General features: G+C 46.7%; 1 protein-coding gene across 19 annotated transcripts in view; it reads right to left on the minus strand.

Moving 5' to 3' along the window:
* Positions 1–23,021, minus strand: part of LOC102934171 (LIM domain containing preferred translocation partner in lipoma) — a 517,248-nt gene that overhangs the window by 280,938 nt on the left and 213,289 nt on the right. For 11 of the 19 annotated variants that reach the window (XM_043522983.1, XM_043522984.1, XM_043522974.1 and 8 more), the window contains one exon: positions 11,012–11,075. The exons of the other annotated variants lie outside the window; for them this stretch is intronic. The gene's annotated coding sequence lies outside the window, so the exon portion shown is untranslated. The remainder of the gene's footprint in view (positions 1–11,011; positions 11,076–23,021) is intronic. 19 annotated transcript variants of the gene reach the window in all.

The raw sequence follows: 23,021 nt of genomic DNA on the forward strand, positions 1-23,021 counted from the left end.
CTTGTACAATTCTATGATTTTGCACTGCCATTCTCTCAGTGCAAACTAGGTACTTGCATAACCTTGATAGCTGAGCCACCTCACAAGCAATAATGAGTTGATCTTCACAAACTTCCCTATGAGGTAGGGAAGCATCATTATCCCCATTTTATAGATGGGAAACTGAGGCCCAGAGAAACTCAGTCCCAGATTTTTAAAAGTTTCATTTTCAAAAGGGAAGTAGGCACTTTAGGAGTCTAAGTCCCATTGGCTTTAAATGAGATTTGGCTCCTGCGTGCTAAGACACTTTTGAAAATCAGATTTACTTGTTGCACTGGTGAGTGGAGCAACACCTAAACACCTTTAAAACTCTGGGCCTAAGTGATTTGCCTGAAGTCAGACAGGAAGTCAGTGGTGGAGCAGGAAACTGAACCCAATCTCCCAAATCCCAGGACCGTAGCCACAAGCCCATCCTGAGCTGTCCCTGTTCTGGGGATGGACACAGGAGTTTGGTTTCCAGAAGAGTCATTCTGGCACCAGGTCTAAAGTCACATGGATTTTTTTTTTTTTAAAGAAGTTATGTTAAAAAAGTGGACTTGACTGGAGAACAGGACCCTGAGCGTGTCTCCTTAGAACACATTTCTTTATGGCAGTGCTGCAGGTTGTCTGTGTTTGAGCTTTTGAAATAGGGGAAGTGGTGCCTGAGAAATTCATTCGTTTGCACATTGAACTAGGGATTTTATTAAACAGCCAAAAAAGAGAAATAGCAAACAGGACCTTGCATGGGGAACCTTTGGGGGAAGAGCAGTTGCGGGTACACCAATATTTGGCCTGTCTTTAACCACAAACATGGAGCATTCCTCTCAGTGTTCCTTCATAGTTCTTAAGAGGCAGAGATGCACAAGGTCAAATAGAAACCAAATACAAGTGACTATATCCTGAAAATACCATTATTGGTAACTGTGCACATCTATCAGCTGCTGTATTGAAGCAATGTTCTTAGACAATAGCTAATGCAATAAAGGCAAGAACAGCCTGAGACGGTATCTCAGCTTCTCCATCTATACGGAGATACCGGGGTCCAATGCTGTCAGCTCTTCAAGTGGTGGGGCTCCGGCTCAAATGGAATTCCCCATGCAAAAGACATCCAGTATAAGTCCCTTAGTCCCCTTCTTATGGTCAGAATGGCATATTTACAAGACCCAAAACCCCCAAAAGTCACAGACAGTAAGCAAAATGATAAAGCTGGCAGATACCAGGCAGTAAAACATTTTCAAATAGGAAGGAACTCTGGACCCGCAGAAGACACTCAGGTCTTTGTGAGGCCAAGGAAACTTCAAGCTGCAAAGCACACCATGCTTTTTGAAAGCATATGCCATTTTTCTTGCACGGCACTGAGGGCTGCTGTGTAATTTTCATTTCAGTACCAGCATCTGACAACTTTACAGAGCTTCACTAACCCCGAAACATGGAAGCAAGGTCTGGAGATTTATTGTGCAATAATATGTCACCAAATTAGGTAGCTTCTGTTGTTCTTTTTTTTTAACTAACAGAAAAAAGGCAATATTTTCTCAGGCACAAAACAGAGCTAGACACCCAATTTGCAGAGGATGCACATCCAACTCTACTTTGGAAAAATCTCTCCATGGAGTAATCAACACATTCTCTTTAATCCATTTAAGCAAGGTAAAACTCTCTTGCATTTTAACTAACTGTTCTACCAATGCAAAACCGGAAGGTACAGGAGTGCTTTTGTCAGGACGAAAAGGCCTTGTGGTTAAACCACTACTCCAGGGGGAATTCTGTGCCACTGTGCAATGCAGAATTTTGCAGAAATTAATGTTGTGCGCGCAGAATTTCTCTTCCCCCACAGAACTGGGCTGCCATGCTGCTGGTCGCCACTAGGGGCTGCTGGACCCTGCAGAGCCCAGTTCGCACATAGAAGACACTGCCGTGGGGGGAAGGGGGGAGTAGAGAGTTCCTAGCAGCTGCAGTTCCCAGAGAAACAGGAACTGGGTTGTCATAGGGGTTTCTTTAACTCTCTGCTCCTCAGGGAATTTTTGTGTGTGTCTGTAACAATTGCTCACAGGTATTTTGAAACAAAATTACCAAAATAATTGAAACTGGCGTGATTATGTAGTGTTATTTTGACAAATTTAAAATCTGCAGAATTTTAAAACATTGTGCGCAGAATTTTTAATTTTTTGGCACAGAATTCCCCCAGGAGTAAAGCACAGGACTGTGAGGCGGGAGATCAGGGTTCTAGCCCCAACTCTCTGCCCCGTGCTGAGGAACCTGTGCAACCTTTTTGTACATCACTGTCTCATTTGTAAAATGGTGGATAATATTTACGCACTTCTGCCTTGCCCTTTGAGATCTATAGATGAAAAGTGCTTTATAAGCACAATGTATTCACAGTTGAAAGGAATCTAAAACGTGATGTACATACAAACTGATTCTAAGTGAGACAGGACAAGAAGGCGAGAGAACAAGTTATTCCAGCTGACAAAAGAACATGATTCATAGTTAGCCCTGTGGTGGGGATCCATAGCTCTTACTAAGACCATCAGAAATTGCTCTGGAAGAAAATTAAGCAAACATTAAAGCCCACATCCTTATATGGAAGGAATAGGTCAGAGGCCTGGCTGATACACAGAGATTTTTTGGTATCTCTGAATGATAGCGCTTTGGTTTTATGACCTGCAGCTGCTTCACTCAAGAATTCACTTGAACAATTTTACAGCTTTGCTCAGTTAAGAATTTTTTTAAATGCTAATCCGTTCTGATCACATTAGCCCTCCTTTGGTTCCTTCCCCCTGCATGTGCACACACGCAATACACAGAGGCAAACGGCAGGAATAAATGAGCAGCGTCAACTGCAACTACAGCAGATTAACAAAAGCTAATTTTTTTTTCACCCCCTGTATGCTTGATTTCCGGGCACCCATCAGCATGCCTATTGGTGGAAAACTGGGAATCCATTTTACCTCCCAGCCCAATACAGCCCAGATGTGGACGTTTAGATGCTACCACCCCAACTTAAATAAGAAAACACATAATACAGACACTCCAGTGAGAGGTACCACATAAATGCATTAATTAAGCCTCATTAACACAAACTCCTGATAATTGCCTCAGTATTAGCCCATTTTCCAGATGGATAAATAGCAGGCCAGAAAGGTTAAGTGACTGAATTAGGTTCACGCAGCAAAGTCAGTGATGGAGCAAAGTCAGTGACAGAGCCCAAAGATAGGATCATAGAATCGTAGGACTGGAAGGGACCTTGAGAGGTCATCTAATCCAGTCCCCTGCACTCATGGCAGGACTAAGTATTATCTAGAACAGGGGTCGGCAACCTTTCAGAAGTCGTGTGCTGAGTCTTCATTTATTCACTTTAATTTAAGGTTTCGCGTGCCAGTAATACATTTTAACATTTTTTAGAAGGTCTCTCTGTATAAGTCTCTATATTATATAAGTAAACTACTGTAGTATGTAAAGTAAACAAGGTTTTCAAAATGTTTAAGAAGCTTCATTTAAAATTAAATTAAAACGCTCATCTTATGCTGCCAGCCCGGGGTTCCGTTCACCTAGGCCGGCAGCAGGCTGAATGAGGCCTGTGGCCGGGACCCCGGCTGGCAAGGGGCCGGCAGCCAGAACCCCAGACTGGCTGTGGGCTGAGCGGTGCCAGCGGCCGGGACCCCGGCTGGCAAGGGGCCGGCAGCCAGAACCTCAGACCAGCAGTGGGCTGAGCGGAGCCGGCAGCTGGGACCCCAGACCGGCTGTGGGCTGAGCGGGGCCGGCAGCCGGGACCCTGGCTGGCAAGGGGCCGGCAGCCAGAACCCCAGACCGGCAGTGGGCTGAGCGGAGCCGGCGGCTGGGACCCCAGACCGGCAGTGGGCTGAGCGGAGCCGGCGGCTGGGACCCCAGACCGGCAGTGGGCTGAGCGGGGCCGGCGGCTGGGACCCCAGACCGGCAGTGGGCTGAGCGGGGCCGGCAGCTGGGACCCCAGACCGGCAGTGAGCTGAGCGGGGCCGGTGGCTGGGACCGCAGACCGGCAGTGGGCTGAGCAGCTCTGGGGTTCCATCCGCCGGCTCCTGCCAGCCAGGGTCCCAGCTGCCGGCCCCGCTCAGCCCGCTGCCGGTCTGGGATCCCGGCCCTGCCCACACAGAGTGGGTACCTACCTTCTCCCTGGTTCTAGCCCATTCTCTTCCTCTCTCTGCACTGAGCTGAGGGTGGGAGTGCACGGAGCACAGGGCTGGGGGTGAAGGAGCAGGCTGGGGGTTGGGGTGTAGGGTCTGGCCAGGAGCTAGAATGAGGGAGGGGGCTCAGGGTTGGGGTTTGGGTGTGGAGTGCTTACCTGGGCAGCTCCCATTTGGTGCGAGGGGTGCAGGTGGGAGGGGGGGGGGTGCAGGAGCTCCCATTTGGTGCTCAGGGTGGGGGTGGGAATGTGGTGGGGTGCAAGAGTCAGGACATGTGGTGTGGGGGGGGCTGGGTATGTGTGGGGGGTACTGGAGTCAGGGCTGGGGTCGTGGAGGGTGCAGGAGTTAGGGCAGAGGGCTGGGTGGGTGTGTGGGGAGTGCAGGAGTCAGGGAAGAGGGCTGGGTGGGTGTGAGGGGGGTGCAGGGCTCAGGCCAGGGGGCTGGGTTGTGTGTGGTAGAGTGTAGGGGTCAGGGCAGAGGGCTGGGGGTGTGGGCTGGGGTCGTGGGGGTGCTCCCAGCCCCCTGCCCAGAGCGGCTCACAGCAGGGGGCTGGAGGGGATATGCCCTGATTCCACCCCCCTTCCCCAAGGCCCCGTCCCCACCTCTTCTCCATCTCCTCCCCGGAGCAGCGAGCACGCTGTGTCTCCGCTTCTCCCCCTCCCTCGCTGATCGGTGGCAGAGAGGGAGAAGAGGAGGGGCAGGAACAGTACGGCGGGGGAAGAGGCAGGGGAGGGGGGGACCTTGCCTGCCCTGCAGCAGCAGCCGGCGGGAGGTGGGGGGGTGGAGAAGAGCGGGCCGGGGCGGACAGGACTTTTAATGGCTCGCTGCTGCCTGCCGGGGTCCCAGCCTGGGTTCAGCAGCGGGCTGAGCGGGGCCGGCAGCTGGAACCCGGCAGGCAGAAGCGTGCCATTAAAAATTGCCAGGATCACAATGGATTAGTAGCTCAATTCCATTCATAGTCCAAGATAATTATTGGTTATTTATTATCTGTATTATGGTAGTTACCAATTCAGAACAGGGCCCCAGTGAGTAGGCCACTGTCAAACAGAGTAACAGAAAGCCCCCGCCCCAAACATCATTGCTATCTAGGCACTTCAAGAAAAAAATGCATTTAGTCAAAAAACCTAATTTTCCATCAGAACAGTTTTAACATAAAATTTTCAACCAGCCTATCAATGGAACTTACATGATAAAGATCCAGATTTTTAAAGGTATTTAGGTGTTGACTGTCGATGGGTTTTTGGCATTTGGTTAGATGTGGACTAAAGTGCCTAAATCCCGTTGATGGTCAACACCTAAATACCTTTAAAAATCTACCCAAATCCCTTTTGAAAGCGAGACTTAGGTGTTGCAGTAACATCTAAATACCTTTGAAAATCTGGGTCTACATGCTTTGCCGCTTTCCAATATTGAAAGGTTTTCCTTTCTTGAGATCTTAGGTTCCAGAGTGGGAGCAACGCTTTTTCGAAATCTAGCCCAGCCTTTAAATTTTGTTACCTTCCTGTCAAGACTCAGGCACAAGGAGGTGGAGAAACTAAACCATGTCGGTGTTGGATAATCTTGTGGCCAACCTTAATATTACTCAATTACCAAGTGAGTGATTTGGTAGTAAACAACCTTTTGCTTGTGCGCAAACATTTTTAATTTCATGCCCTGCTAATCACACATCTGTTAGAGTTCCTTTTCCACCCGTTGTAATAATGATACAAGGGAAAAATCACTGCACTAACAACTGAAACGTGGCTTGTGTAAAATATTTGAATAAGAATCAATTTGCCTGTGTGGAATGAGCAGCACAGCGAGCAACGCAACAGACTTAATGAAGTTGACAGAAATCTTATTTTTAAAAATGATAACATAGGATCCAGAATTTGCCATGAGCAAATTCGCCCCAAGAACTGGCTGTCTGCAGCCTGTCGGCCAATGCCGTCAGCTGTTTATCCATGCCTTTCTATACGTCTCTGCAACAGAGCCAGGTATGCTGCCACCATGACTCCACCTTTGCTGCTGAAATTCTCCAGGCCTTCACGTCTACTCTGCTGAACAATGCCGTTATCCTCGGTATGTCACCACCACGTCCCAGCTCCCAAGCCTACAGAATGCCCCACCCCACACACAGGGAATGCAACCACACCTCTCCTTCTCCTCACCGAGCTCCAGTGCCACCTCATTCATTTTCATCTACAGCCCCAAACGGCTCTACAGTGCTTTCCAAAGCCTTGAGTGCCATCTCTCTGGGGCTGCCATTCATCCCGCACTGGCCTCCTCTCTAGCTCTTCACGCAATCCCACCATTGAAGAAGTAGCCAGAGCTTTCTCCTCTCTGATTCCTACCCCCTAGAACAGCCTTCTCTCATTTTCTTCACCTCATCTATCAGCTAAAAAGATAGCCTTTCCCCCTTCGACACCAGTGCAAAGTAGGTGTCAATTACAACCATTCTGAGTTAGCTTTTGCACTCACTTCCTACTAGTGTAAATGACAAGATGCAGCAGGGCAATGGAGAACCGAGCCCATAGTTTATGGGATGTTTTAAAATAAAACTCTCTGAATGTGCTCAGCATATGCACAACCATCAGTTAGCTGTTTACCTGCATCCAGTTTGTGAATGCATCGCAATAACAGATGAACTTAGCCCCTGGATGTTTCAAGCATCGAATCAGAGTGTATTCAGTCAGATAACTGTACCAGGGATTAGCAGTGGAAAGGGGTGGAGGGGGGAACCCTGGATGAGCAAAAGTGCTGCAAGCCACATTTGATGTAATAGTCATATGATTAAACTGTCATATCAAACTTTTCTGCAAAGTAGGAACACTCTGACGCTTCATATTTTTAAAACTGACATTTTGATTCATTACTGTAAATAGCACGTTGTATTAAATATTGTGACAAGGAGCAGAGCATATTTTTCAAGCTCTAACATTTAGGAATCACTTTTTTTTTCCTTTACATTTGAAGCTGTTACCACAGAGCTCAGAGGAGGTTTCTGTGAAGAGCCGACTGCTTTTGCCTGGATTCCCAGTGATGCTGAGAACTGCAGCACAGATAGATGTGAACGATACTGCTGGCATACTAAAGCAGGGAACTGTCTCAAGGACACACAGTAGCTAAAGTAAATAACGTACAATAAATTTATAACAGATCACCCAGAAATTGGGGGGAGGGAGGGGCAGAACAGATGAGGCTAAGGCACCGGACTGGCTCTCAGAAGATCTGAGTGCAATTCCCACCTCTGCCACAGACATATTCTCACTAGGCCTCAGTTCCCCATCTGCAAAATTAAGAGTAATAAACTTGCTTTCTCCTTGCCTGTCTCTGTCATGTCTATTTAAATGGTGTACCCTTCAGGACAGCTGTTGTCTCTTACTGTGTGGACAGCACCTGGCATCATGAACCTCCATCTCAGTATAAAAACCTAGATAGATAGCTACCGCACATCCCCGAGCTGCAAACTGAGCTCTCGGTGCAATCCACTGAATCAAGGGGATTTGTAGCCACAAACACGACCCTTACATTTCGCTTGCAGCTTACAGTCAGAAGTGGTGTGGCTGCAGTATATGAGGAATAGGGATCAGAATCTTATTTAAATGTGGGTTCAATGCAATCGGCTGTGTTCCCGCAAGAGCAGTTACACACCACTCATCATATGCTACCTCCGGAAATCTCGTAGAAGGATTAGCGTGCCAACAAGTAGAGTACTGGTCTAGCCAGACATCTAAAGCATATTGGCACCACTTAAATTTGTCCATTCACCAATATGTTTTCCTAAAAATGCCCATATGCTTTGCCTGTAGCTCCCATATGCTTTTGTAAAGGAAAACAAAAACAATTTTGTTAGTTGTGAGTGAGTGATCATTCTGTATTTCACAAGAGTCAGATTTAAAACAAGAAATAAAACCATTCAGCTGCAGGGTTTTTGCTTTTTTTCAAGGCTTTTTCCTCCAGCTCACTGATGAAATCATGGTGACCAAAAATGCACAGAGAAACACCAGGACATTGCACTATACTTAGTGGGTATGTCACACACTATCAGATGCCTCAGGAAATACGGGCAGAATCCACATTACTGGGATACAGCAGAAACAGTTAGGGTCCAACCAAATTCACGGTCCATTCTGGTCAAGTTCATGGCCACAGGATTTGAAAATTAATCAATTTAAGGTTTTCAGATGTTTACATTCGAAATTTCACGGTGTTGTAACCATGGGGGTCCCAACCCAAAAGGGAGTTGGGGGAGGGGCAGAGGGGGGTATCACAAAGCTGTTGTAGGGGGGTTGTGGGATTGCCATCCTCACTTCTGTGCTGCCTTCAGAGCAGCTGGTGTAGCTACCCAGAGGTGGGTCTCATCTCCCCACCCCTCACCCCGAGCGAGGCCATGCAGGGGAAGAGCAAGTCCCGTCCCTCCCCAGCCCAGAGGGGAGTAGCAGCAGGAGAAAGGGGCATGGTAGAAGCCCCTGCCCTACCCCGCCCCTCCAACAGCTGGATTTCACGGTCCGTGACACGTTTTTCTTGGCTGTGAATTTGATAAGACCCTAGAAATAATGGTCAGTGATTTCGAGGCCAATGCAATCTCCGGCTATAACTGGGATTAGACACTTAAGAGATGGTGATTCCGCTCTCCAATGCATGGACTTTGCAACCTTAATGTTTTTTGTACCTACCAGTACTGCACACACACTTTGTGTGTGTGTGTGTCACTGGGCAACTGACCCCTTTATGGGAAGTCGGGGTTACCTTTATTGAGTCCAAGTGCTCATTTACTAATGAACCATTAATGAGCCAGCCAGCACAGTTAGTTGCAAGGAGGAGGTGATGGTAACCGGCATGATCGAATTTTGCGTTCCCAGCTCTGCCACTGTTAATTCCTATGCAGTTCTAATGGATCTTTGCCCAAGGAAACACAGTTGTTCAGCAGGGTCATTTGGATACAGATGATGCTGGAGGGAAAGCATCTAGCCTGGAGAACCACAGCGTTGGTCCATTTCTGGTCACATTTTGAAGCCGTGTTGCTCTTTGGTGAATTATAGATTTCTAGGGCCAAATTCACCATGTCTTCTTGGGCTGCCATAATACTCGGTGGCAAGTATCTGTTAATTGCTATAATTATTCCATTACCCAAAACAAAGACAGCTTTCCTTTGAAAAAGTGTTTCCTACCCAGTTCAGTGGGGAGAGGCACTCCCATGGACACAGGCAGCTCCTGAGGAGAGGAGCTCCCAGAAGACCTGATCAGGAGGGCTCCTAGAGCAGAGGGCCTAGATGGTGCGTGCCTGGGGACACGGAGCTCTCCAGGGAGCCCATTGGAGCAGGAGTCTGGAAGGTCACTCCTGGAGATGGGAGATTCGCAGAGAGACAGCTGCAGTCGGCAAGCATCCAAGAGGACTTGGTCTCCGCCAAGGGGTCTCCCAGACAGTGGCAGGAAACCCCAACCTGACAGGAACCATGCACTGCAGCGAATGGATCTCCACAGACACCTGCTTCCAGAAGAGGATCCTCTCAGGCAGCGGCAAGAGACCTGATCCCAGGGGCAGAGACCTGAACCGAAAGAATCCTGGATGAAGAACCAGGACGGAGGCAAGCAGGGGACTCGGGTGGGAGACAGATGGACTGGGACTGATTGGGACTCCCAGCTAGAACTCTGGGACAAAGGTTTTGCTCATATGTTTTGCTGGTCTTTTCTGCTAAATAAATGAGCCCCTCTGAAAAGTGGACCCTCCTAAAGCCTGACTGGACTTGTACTCCAGATGACTGGGGGGGGGAACATAATGGCAGGGTTCACACACACCTGACTACAAGGGGGTGTCACTGTAGCCTGCACTGTTACAGTATCTACCAAATAAAGCCTGCCCAGGCTGCAGTGCAACGCTCTCTAGGTCTGACTGAATTTGCTCTCAGCAAGGATAGATTTCTGACAATGATCCAATCTGATGCAGGGCCCAATTACAGGCCAGATGCAAGAGGTAAGAGCCCCATTTTCCACAGGAGCAACGCTGAACAAATGGTCAAGAGAGAAGAAATAATTCTTTTGCTATGGGGCACCCAGTAATGGACAATTTGTTGGAGCATGGCGGCAGGATCAATTTCACGTGTCACCATTATACGTTTTCCCTGGGGGAAACTAACTGGACACCAAACTCTCCTGGACGCACTTTACCTCCCTTTTCATCACCTGTCTATCAGTGGCAAACAGCTCTTGCTTGTCGTGGGACAGAAATTGCTATTCCAAACCTCCCAGCTATGAATCTATATTCCTTCATTCTCAGTTTTTCCATGGCTTACCCATGCCTTGTTCTATGCCAATTACCACGACTCAAGAGCACCTCTAACATCTATTTTGCCCCCCAGGATGCTGTCACGGTTCATTAAGGACTGAGAATGGACCTACCCTGACAATGTTCCCTTTCGAACGTTCTTACCTAAAGGAGCCCCTTCACTGGGATTTAACGATCATACCTTGGGATAGAAGTGAAGAGCAAGCTAAGGGGTGCTTCATATAATTCAACGAGGGGCCGTTGCTGAAGGTTCAGAATTGTATCTCAGGCCGAGCTTTGGATTCCTGCTAAATACCTTCAGTCACTTTAAAAGAATTTGTGATCCTGAAGAATGAACAAACTAGTTCAGCAGCGTATATATTTCTATTTAGGTCCTTCTAATTATTGAGACATGCTCTTTTCTTTACTGCTGGGCACCGAAGTTATGTGAGATTTAAGCCAATCTGGATACAACCTGGAGGATGCTGGGGTGACCACAGCTGCCAGCAAATCAGGTCCCTAAATTCCCCACATCAATCCTAAAATGAGCAGTTTACCAAGCATAGGGACCCCATTGCCCTCTCACCTCAAATCAGGAGGTGCCCTCCAAGCCCAGGGCGAGACGTACTTACAGGAACGCTGAAGGGTCTCTGTGGGGGAAGCAGATAAAGATGTTTCCAGATTAGAATCAAATCCTTGAACCTCATAACTGCCGTAAGTAGATCAAGCTGATACATCGCTTCAGCAAAAAACAAACAGGTTAATAAGCCCTCAGACCTTCTCTAACAATCACAGAGCAAGCCTTTTCCCTTACTACAAGTCCCAAGTCCCTCTGTCCCTTTTTTCCTCCACATAAGGGCTTTTCACCCTCTCTCTGGAGAGATTAAATCTGAACTAGCGCTAGAGTAAGATAGAGTTTATTTGAGGGAGAAGCTATTTGTTTTAAATCGATTTAGAGATGGTGAAAGGCAGTGGCTTGGCTAACAAAGTCCTCTCTTTAACTCCCAAAAGACAGCCTTTTGCCAACAACCCTTAACATGCCTCCTCTCCCTGAGCCGGTGGGGACTCCCTTCAGGTGGGGAGGCGGTGGGGGGAAGAGAACGAGACGAAAAAGCTACTGCTTCTCCATCTAGTCCTTAGCTTCCCTTCTAGAACCATCAGCTAATGCCATATGTGGTGGTAAGTTTACCACAGGGACACCAACAAGAACTAAAATTGAGATCAAACTCATTTCACACAGGCCACCGAACAGCCACCAAACGTGACAGATTAAGTCACCACAAACGTGAGCTGTTTTTCAACCAGTGGTCTTCGATGCTGGTAACCTGTTGACCACCCTCCACACCAAGCTAGCCTCTGTGCTTTCAGTGTTTTTCAGGCTGCCCTGTTATGAACGTTAGTTGTTACCTTCTTCTCCAGAACAACTTGATACTGGTGAAAGGTTTTGCATAAATGCAACAACAGCGCTTCATTTCCCCAAGCCATCCCTCGCCATTACATTTGCTGATGTGCAAGGATAAGTGGATCTCTAGAGACCAACATCATGAAGCCAAGAGTGACTGGAATCTAACACGGTACCAGTAGGACATGACTCCATTTAACATGGATTGATGCAGGCCTCTAGGGCCTTTCAAGTCTCAGTATCTGGGTTCAAATTTTCTACAAAGTCAAAAAAAGAAAAGAAGTACTTGTGGCACCTTAGAGACTAACCAATTTATTTGAGCATACGCTTTCGTGAGCTACAGCTCACTTCATTGGATGCATAAAGTGGAAAATACAGTCAGGAGATTTATATACACATAGACCATGAAAAAATGGGTGTTTATCATACACATTGTAAGGAGAGCGATCACTTAAGATGAGCTATTACCAGCAGGAGAGTTGGGTGGGGGGAGAGAAAACCTTTTGAAGTGATAATCAAGGTGGGCCATTTCCAGCACATTTCCAGGAGTTAACAAGAACGTCTGAGGAACGAAGGGGGGGGGGGCGGAGGAGCAATAAACAAGGGGAAATAGTTTTACTTTGTATAATGACTCAACTACTCCCAGTCTCTATTCAAGCCTAAGTTAATTGTATCCAATTTTCAAATTAATTCCAATTCAGCAGTCTCTCGTTGGCGTCTGTTTTCAAAGTTTTTTTGTTGAAGAATAGTCACTTTTAGATCAGAAATCAAGTGACCAGAGAGATTGATGTGTTCTCCGACTGGTTCATGAATGTTATAATTCTTGACATCTGATTTGTGTCCATTTATTCTTTTACGTAGAGACTGTCCAGTTCGACCAATGTACATGGCAGAGGGGCATTGCTGGCACATGATGGCATATATCACATTGGTAGATGTGCAGGTGAACAAGCCTCTGATAGTGTGGCTGATGTGATTAGGCCCTATGATGGTGTCCCCTGAATAGATAGGTGGACACAGTTGGCAACGGGCTTTGTTGCAAGGATAGGTTCCTGGGTTAGTGGTTCTGTTGTGTGGTGTGTGGTTGCTGGTGAGTATTTGCTTCAGGTTGGGGGGCTGTCTGTAGGCAAGGACTGGCCTGTCTCCCAAGATCTGTGAGAGTGATGGGTCGTCCTTCAGGATAGGTTGTAGATCCTTGATAATGCGTTGGAGAGGTTTTAGTTGGGGGCTGAAGGTGACGACTAGTGGCGTTCTGTTATTTTCTTTGTTGGGCCTGTCCTGTAGTAGGTGACTTTTGGGTACTCTTCTGGCTCTGTCGATCCGTTTCTTCACTTCAGCAGGTGGGTATTGTAGTTGTAAAAATGCTTGATAGAGATTGTGTAGGTGTTTGTCTCTGTCTGAGGGGTTGGAGCAAATGCGGTTGTATCGTAGAGCTTGGCTGTAGACAGTGGATCGTGTGGTGTGGTCTGGATGAAAGCTGGAGGCATGTAGGTAGGAATAGCGGTCAGCAGGTTTCCGGTATAGGGTGGTGTTTATGTGACCATCGCTTATTAGCACTGTAGTGTCCAGGAAGTGGATCTCTTGTGTGGACTGGTCCAGGCTGAGGTTGATGGTGGAATGGAAATTGTTGAAATCATGGTGGAATTCCATGTAGAGTACTTGCGCTATATTGATGACATCTTTATCATCTGGACCCATGGAAAAGAAGCCCTTGAGGAATTCCACCATGTTTTCAACAATTTCCATCCCACCATCAACCTCAGCCTGGACCAGTCCACACAAGAGATCCACTAAAACCACTCCAACGCATTATCAAGGAACTACAACCTATCCTGAAGGATGACCCATCACTCTCACAGATCTTGGGAGACAGGCCAGTCCTTGCCTACAGACAGCCCCCCAACCTGAAGCAAATACTTACCAGCAACCACACACCACACAACAGAACCACTAACCCAGGAACCTATCCTTGCAACAAAGCCCGTTGCCAACTGTGCCCACATATCTATTCGGGGGACACCATCATAGGGCCTAATCACACCAGCCACACTATCAGAGGCTCGTTCACCTGCACATCTACCAATGTGATATATGCCATCATGTGCCCGCAATGCCCCTCTGCCATGTACATTCGTCTGAGGAACAGTAGAGACTGTCCAGTTTGACCTTCTTGTTAACTCCTGGAAATGTGCTGGAAATGGCTCACCTTGATTATCACTCCAAAAAGTTTTCTCTCCCCCAACCCCACTCTCCTGCTGGTAATAGCTCATCTTAAGTGATCACTCTCCTTACAATGTGTATGATAAACACCCATTTTTTCATGGTCTGTGTGCATATAAATCTCCTCACTGTATTTTCCTCTTTATGCATCCGATGAAGTGAGCTGTAGCTCACGAAAGCTTATGCTCAAATAAATTGGTTCGTCTCTAAGGTGCCACAAGTCCTCCTTTTCTTTTTGCGAATACAGACTAACACGGCTGCTACTCTGAAATCTACAAAGTCAGAAGTAGAGGTGCCTTTGCTGGAGTCTCTCCTCACAATCCTTGAGCCAGAAATGAAGATAACTAAGATGAGATGCCAACAAAGTTCTTGAGCCAGCATTTGCTCACATTACATAGAACCACTAGACGATTGGTACACATGCTTTGCTCAGAAGAGCCCCATACTGGAATGGCACAAGGTGCCACCAAGAATGGGATGATTTAGTTGGGGATCGGTCCTGCTCTGAGCAGGGGGTGGGACTAGATGACCTCCTGAGGTCCCTTCCAACCCTGATATTCTAGGATTCTACGAAGAATGAGGTTCACCCTGACCAAGGGAGGAAGGGGTGTGAAAACAACTAAAACAGCAGTTGGTTGCATCAGGTCAGGACTGAAGAATATAATGCAAGGAGGAAGCTTGCTCAGGATCTGGCTCATGAGCAAAAAATGTACATTAACATTTTAAAGACGATATAAACCTGGATTAAGTAACAGCAGAGAAGCAGATAAACATAACCGCAGAGCAGGCAGCATGTGCTCACAGGTTGGTTGGTTTTTGTTTTTATTGGGGAAATGAATGCGGAGGACTTTTCTGTGCCTGTTACATTGTCTGCTCACCATCTGATGTAGCATGCAGACTGAAGACTTCAAAGGCTCAGTCTTGCTTACATATTGAGACTGCTCTAAACTAATGCCCCTACTGTGACCAAACACGAATGCCTGATGTATCATTCATACCGCACACAGCGGGGCTAGCGAGCACCGGGCCTCGTCTCATGTGTGCTGTACCGTACGCATCTGTTTTTGGAGAAAGGAAATTCAAGTCCTCACGGGGTTACAGGCTCATTGCCCTGCATCAGTAGCTTTGCATTCGTCTTGGCTGGAACGCGAAAGTAAAGTGAAAGCTGCAGATCTACAATTTAACCATGAACAGCCAAAGGAGTTAAGCAAAAATCCACGGGCACCGGTGGCAAATTACACAAATGCGCGTGCCCATTCGCCCAGCCTGTCTGTGGAAAGTTTCAGAGGATAAACTTGCATTTTCATTATTAGTCCTAATCCAAGGAATCTTTTAGAGGGGTCTGAAAAAAGGGGAGAGAGTGGCCCAAATCAAAAGCCCAGATCCTAAAACTTTGTAGAGAGCTTGGATCTAGTGCTGAACTTCATTGCTGGCATCCCCTCTGCATCGGACCAAATCAAATAACCCTAAACTCTGCAGAAGTTTAGATCTGCATCTGGATGCACTGGCCTGAGCCTAAACTGGATTCAACTGATATAGCTCCACTGAAGTTGATGAAGTTAGGCTGATTTAGACCAGCCCCTTACTGAATGAGGGAGGCAACCTAGTGTCAGAGGATGTGGAAAAAGCTAATGTACTTTTTTGCCTCTGTCTTCACGAACAAGGTCAGCTCCCAGACTACTGCACTGGGCAGCACAGCATGGGGAGGAGGTGACCAGCCCTCTGTGGAGAAAGAAGTGGTTTCGGGAGTATTTAGAAAAGCTGGACGAGCACAAGCCCCTGGGGCCGGATGTGCTGCATCCGAGAGTGCTAAAGGAGTTGGCGGATGTGATTGCAGAGCCATTGGCCATTATCTTGGAAAACTCATGGCGATCGGGGGAGGTCCCGGACGACTGGAAAAAGGCTAATGTAGTGCCCATCTTTAAAAAAGGGAAGGAAGAGGATCCTGGGAACTACAGGCCAGTCAGCCTCACCTCAGTCCCTGGAAAAATCATGGAGCAGGTCCTCAAGGAATCAGTTCTGAAGCACTTAGAGGAGAGGAAAGTGATCAGGAACAGTCAGCATGGATTCACCAAGGGCAAGTCATGCCTGACTAATCTAATTGCCTTCTCTGACGGGATAACTGGCTCTGTGGATGTGGGGAAAGCAATGGACGTGTTGTTCCTTGACTTTAGCAAAGCTTTTGACACTGTCTCCCACAGTATTCTTCCCAGCAAGCTAAAGAAGTATGGGCTGGATGAATGGACTATAAGGTGGATAGAAAGTTGGCTAGCTTGTCGGGCTCAACAGGTAGTGATCAATGGCTCCATGTCTAGCTGGCAGCCGGTATCAAGTGGAGTGCCCCAAGGGTCGTTCCTCGGGCTGGTTTTGTTCAATATCTTCATAAATGATCTGGAGGATGGTGTGGATTGCACCCTCAGCTGCTTTCAACTACCTGAAAGGGGGTTTCAAAGAGGATGGATCTAGACTGTTCTCAGTGGTAGCAGCTGACAGAACAAGGAGTAATGGTCTCTAGTTGCAGTGGGGGAGGTTTAGGTTGGATATTAGGAAAAACTTTTTCACTAGGAGGGTGGTGAAACACTGGAATGCGTTAGCTAGGGAGGTGGTGGAATCTCCTTCCTTAGAAGTTTTTAAGGTCAGGCTTGACAAAGCCCTGGCTGGGATGATTTAGTTGGGGTTGGTCCTGCTTTGAGCAGGGGGTGGGACTAGATGACCTCCTGAGGTCCCTTCCAACCCTGATATTCTACGATTCTATGAACTTAGGATCTGGCCTATCAACTTTTCAGCTCAGCCCATCCCCTCCCTCCAGTTAAATATCTCCTACCGAAGACCAGGATCTTTGCCATATTAGTTTGGATAATTTATTTAAATCATGCTTGAAGATTCACCAACATCTCTGGGTTGTGTTTGTATTTAAAAATAAAATCCCAATAGCTTTGAACACTTGAAAGCACGTGTTAATATTTCACCAGATTTGTGAGGACATGCAGCTGTGCTTTCAGCTTTAGATCTGTGAACTGGCTGAAGGGAGAACCCTGCAACATGGTGTGGGCAGCAAAGAGAACACAAAAAATAAAACTGAGTTATGAGTGCCTGCTGGGCAAGAAGATAATAGTTGTTCTTTTTGGAGGCCCGAGGTATCGTTCACCAAGGATAGTTTTGGGCTGGGAATGGACAAAGGCTGCAGAAAAAGGGACCAGGGGAGGAGAAAGGCACTCTGATACTATGGCAAAGAGATTGGTTTAAAACTCAAGTTAAGGCAGACAAAACAGATCAGAAAAGGAAGCCGAATTTGGATTAGTTTAAACATTTTACATGTATTTTCATCCAAAAGGATCTTCAAAAGCTTTACAGATGATGGGTAAAGAGGACTTCATCCATTGGCAAAATGCACCCACTTGTGGAGCAGACTGTGATACTTATTTAACAGCACACAGCAACAGCACAGAACAATTTTAAAGACAGGGAAAACGAAGAACTCTGTATCCAAATGAAGCTGCAGGGGAAAATGAGATAGGACAGAATTTAATTAGTCAAACTGTTGTTGGCCCAGTTGGCCAAGATTTAAACGCTTGCTCTTGCAAAAATATGGAAAGCAGGGAAATGACAGGGTGTGGAGATTGAACAATTGATTAGGATCATAAAACCATGGGCTTTAGACATCGAAAAGGCATTGCAGATTAGCTGACTTCATCCTCATGCAAATGCAAGAGAGCAACTCGAGAGAGATGATATTAATGAGATGCTATGCTACGTGTTTAGCCATACGGCCCAGGAAAAATGGCACCGTTGGAAAAGAGCAGGGAAACCTCTTGGGCAAAGCTGGATACGTACAGAGTTAATAAGAGATGTAGTCTTGAGACAAGTAAACTGAAAAAAAATACATTCCATCCTCTCCTCCCCTTATACCTCATTAAATGGCTACATATACTCACTTCCCCCGGCCCGTAGTATTTTCTTGTCCATTTTTCTCAATAACCACTGGATACAGTTTAAATGTTGGTCTATTGCCATACTTTTACTATCCCCACCACCATATCGTCTGTGCAGCTTCACCAACATTAATGTGCTCATGCTGACCATACCATTGTGAAGAATACCTCATTTTACCAATCCCTATCTGGGAAAGAGAGAGGCTAAGTGACTTTTCCAAGGTCACACAGGAAGTCTGTAGCAGAGCTAGCAACTGAGCCCAGGTCTTGAGTTCCAGCCCAGTTCCCTTAGTCACAAGCTCATCCTTCATCCCCAAAGGAAGACATTTGATCACCAAGAGGACTGTCTCCTTTCTAACCAGCCTGCACCTCATAAGCAATGTGAAATATTCTAGGCATGTTACACTGCAAAACAAGCTTTACATCAGACCCTTCAAATGTGCACATCTAGGCCCCGCCTCCTCACATGAAGTCCCTCCCACAGTATTCTGAGGCTGACCCACAAGAAAATTAAAATGTGCCAACCAGCTCACATTGCAATGAAAGCACTCCATGACACACATGTGCGCCCTGTGAGAGAAGGCGTTGGAAAAGGACCCCTATGGGCAGCACAAATTCCCCTTTACATCAGTGAGCATTCTGATTTCAGTCAATAAAATAGTGTGGGAGGGGGTAGCATTTGAGCCATTTTCCAGTCTGATTTTAATTTCCTTGCATATCAGCATTTGCCAGGAGTATCGTCAACACAAGGGATCATTTGACATCCTCGCTGATTGCATGCAAATTAATTGGGTTCTTTGGGTTTATTCTGCTTGCAGGTCGTTTTTGCCTTGAATGAAGAGGCTTCACCAGGAAATATTTTGACAAAGGAGGGGGTATTTTCAGGTCCCGATGTTGGATGCATTGCAGACACCTTTGCACACAGATCTTTGTTTCGCAGCAATCCATCTGCTGTACTGGGGGTAACGACTGGGATGGACAGGAGCGCTGGCTACGACCAATGTCAAGATCAGTATGCTGCTAGCAGCTATGTCCATTTGCCTCCCTTTGTGTTCTATGGAGCTCCGAGTCCATTTGGTCTGTGCAGACCAGAGCTTTGTACTGGGGCACGCACTCACAAATACGTGTGTGAACACTCACTCGCAAGCCCAAAAAAGCCCATTCTCTTTGCTGTGCGCACAATGGAGAAAGCCTCAAATGTTTTGCTCAACATACTAATTCCAGGTGGGTTCAAAAGAGAGGAGTGGGTGAATTCAATGTCAATCAGATGGAAAGGGGATAAGAGGAATCATCATCATTATTACAGGGGAAAAAATTATTGTCATGCTTTTATAAGTGATTAACAGCCTACCACTGTTGCTGGCTAACGGAGTTGCCTCTGGAGCTAAAATTGTAGAGATCTTTGCTGTAATGCTGAAGATGCTAAGGTTGAAGCCCGGCTCACCTACATACATGTTTTCTCTTGAGTACATCTATGCTTTGGTCACATCCCACAAGGCTATGGTCATCGTAACTCAAAACTCCACCCAATTGTTAGCACAGTTTATCTAAAAATCTGAGTATGGCAACATGGCCTAGGGGCAGAGTTCACGCCCTGAACTAAGCTGCAGTCCACACAGGGGAGTGAAGCACTATGCAGTTCTGCTTTGTGCGGGAGGAGAGGGAGAAGAAACTGACCTAAGGAGACATATTGCAACAAATACCCACCCATGTCCAGTCCTGCCCCAGATCCCACCACAGATATTACGGTGGTGGAAGCCATATTTGTTATCGGTTTATATCACAGCAGTGCCCAGAGGCCCTGAGTGAGATCGGTCTGTACAGACTCACTAAGCTCTTCAGGACAGGTCTCTTGCTACGTGGATAGTTAAGACAGACAGAGGAAACTGAGGCAGAGGGAGGGGAAGTGATTTGGCCAAGGTCACCCAGCAGGTTGGTAGCAGAGCCGGGAACAGACCCCAGATCTCCTGACTCACTGTCCTATACTCTACCATTGCCTCTCCACCATGATTGGTAGCTCAATGCCGGCATGCAGACGAGGCGGACCTCATCCCGCTTTCTACTGAATCTGAGGAGCCCCTTTACAGCCATGGAGGAGGGCGGCAGGATTTTGCCAGGGAGTCCAGCATGAGCACAGCACACAGCCCCCGGTACACTTGGGCCTACAAGCCACATATTCAATACTCAAGCTACAAAGCTACGTCTTAGCAAAAGTGCAATTGAACTCCATGTACTTGTTACATTTCTAAATATACTCCCGGTTGTCAAGACAACAAAGAGACTGATGGATCTCTGAAGCGTACTGTATCTATTTAATTGTCAGCATTTCAAACTGACTTGGAAGACAAATGCTGCATGATAAGTCTAATCGCCATGGTTACCGCTGGCTAAACCCATAATAAAAAAAATATTTTAGCGACGCGCATGGTGCCACATGAGGAGCAGATGGGAGACGATCTTGTTACTGTGACAACCCCTGCTGCAAAACTAAATTTGAGGGAAAATGCGAGAGACTCTTTTTGAGATCTCAGACACAACAGGCATCGGGGGCTAAATCTTCTCAGACGTTGGATGCCAGGGAATCAAGCTTTGGCGCTATCCTCTCCCAGCAGGTGCTCCCAAACGAGTCATTCTACGACAGCAAAAACCATCATGTGGGCGTCCATGGAAGTGATGGATAAAATGATCACAGAATCATAAGACTGTAAGGGACCTTCAGAGGTCATCTAGTCCTGTGGTTCTCAACCAGGGTTACATGTACCCCTGGAGATACACAGAAGTCTTCCAGGGGGTACATCAGCTCATCTAGAGATTTGCCTAGTTTTACAACAGGCTCCATAAAAAGCACTAGCAAAGTCAGTACAAACTAAAATTTCATATGGACAATGACTTGTTTATACTGCTCTATATACTATACACTGAAATGTAAGTACAATATTTATATTCCAGTTGATTTATAGTTATATGGCAAAAATGAGAAAGTCAGCAATTTTTCAGTGACAGTATGCTGTGACACTTTTGTATTTTTATGCCTGATTTTGTAAGCAAGTAGTTTTTACGTGAGGTGAAACTCAGAATCATAGAAGATTAGGGTTGGAACAGACCTCAGGAGGTCATCTAGTCCAATTCTCTGCTCAAAGCAGGACCAATCCCCAACTAAATCATCCCAGCCAGGGCTTTGTCAAGCTGGGCCTTAAAAACCTCTAAGGATGGAGATTCCATCACCACCTCCCTAGGTAACCTATTCCAGTGCTTCACCACCCTCCTAGTGAAATAGTATTTCCTAATATCCAACCTAAACCTCCCCCACTGCAACTTCAGACCATTGCTCCTTGTTCTGTCATCTGCTACCACTGAGAACAGCCGAGCTCCATCCTCTTTGGAACCCCCCTTCAGGTAGTTGAAGGCTGCTATCAAATCCCCTCTCACTCTTCTCTTCTGCAGGCTAAACAAGCCCAGTTCCCTCAGCCTCTCCTCGTAAGTCTTGTGCCCCAGCCCCCTGATCATTTTCGTTGCCCTCTGCTGGACTCTCTCCAATTTGTCCACATCCTTTCTGTCCTGGGGGGCCCAAAACTGGACACAATACTCCGGATGTGGCCTCACCAGTGCTCAATAGAGGAGAATAAATCACTTCCCTTGATTGACTGCTGGCAATGCTCCGACTAATGCAGCCCAATATGCCGTTAGCCTTCTTGGCAACAAGGGCTCACTGTTGACTCATATCCAGTTTCTCATCCACTGTAATCCCCAGGTCCTTTTCTGCAGAACTGCAGCTTAGCCAGTCAGTCCCCAGCCTGTAGCAGTACATGGGATTCTTCCATCCTAAGTGAAGGACTCTGCACCTGTCCTTGTTGAACCTCATCAGATTTCTTTTGGCCCAATCCTCCAATTTGTCTAGGTCACTCTGGACCCTATCCCTACACTCAAGCATATCTATCTCTCCCCTTAGTTTAGTGTCATCTGCGAACTTGCTGAGGGTGCAATCCATCCCATCATCCAGATCATTAATAAAGATGTTGAACAAAACTTGGGGGGGGGGGGTCCTAATGTCCAAACTAAACCGCCCTTGCTGCAATTTAAACCCATTGTTTCTTGTCCTATCCTCAGAGGTTAAGGAAAACAATTTTTCTCCTTGTTGTAACAACCTTTTATGTACTTGAAAACTGTTATGTCATTCTCCCAGCCCCCCACGCTCCCCCCACAGTCCTCTCTTCTCCTGACTAAACAAACCCAATTTTTTCAATCTTCTCTCACAGGTCATGTTTTCCAGCCTAGGACATAGGAGAACAGGGTTCAATTCCCAACTTCGTCCAGATTCCCTGTGATGGACAAATCGTTCAGGGTATGTCTACACTGCAAAAAAAAAAAACCCACCTCCCTTGCCAGGTTTCAGAGCCAGAGCTCAAGCAGGAACATCTACACTGCGCTTTTAAGCCCCATAGCCTCAGCAAGGTCTGAGACTCATTGCAATGGGGTTTTTCTTCCATTGGTTTTGGTTTGGCTTTTTTTGTTTTTTTTTTTTTTTTTTTTTTTTTTTTGCAGTGTAGACATATCCCTTTGTCTCTGGCCTCAGTCCCACATCTGTACATTGGGTTTATAGCACTGCCCTACCTCCCAGGGGTGCTGCAAGGATAAAGGATAAAGGCACTTACATGCTGCAGTGAAAAGGGCCATTGTAAGTATTTATGACAGAGAGACGCATAACTGGAAAAGGTCACACATGAAAAAGCCACATACCACAGATATTTGCCTAGTTTTCACACTCACATTTCTTACATACTCACATTCTCCTATTTGCTTTTGCACGTTGTACTGTGCAGATCCTCTCTGGGTTTAGGTCTATAACATACACATTACGGTGCTGTAACATGAGAGCAAGTACGGTGGCCCAAGGATTGACTGGGTATGCTGGAATAGCGGCACTGTACTTTCTACCCTGATGTGTTACCCTCTGGTTAGATTTGCAAATGGCAGACAGTAAAGAAATCAAGTAGATGAACAAAAGAACCACCTGGCTTTTGCCTCTGCAATTCTAGGTGTTG

Source organism: Chelonia mydas, chromosome 9, assembly GCF_015237465.2.
Source record: "Chelonia mydas isolate rCheMyd1 chromosome 9, rCheMyd1.pri.v2, whole genome shotgun sequence".
In the NCBI taxonomy this organism is placed as follows: Eukaryota; Metazoa; Chordata; order Testudines; family Cheloniidae; genus Chelonia; species Chelonia mydas.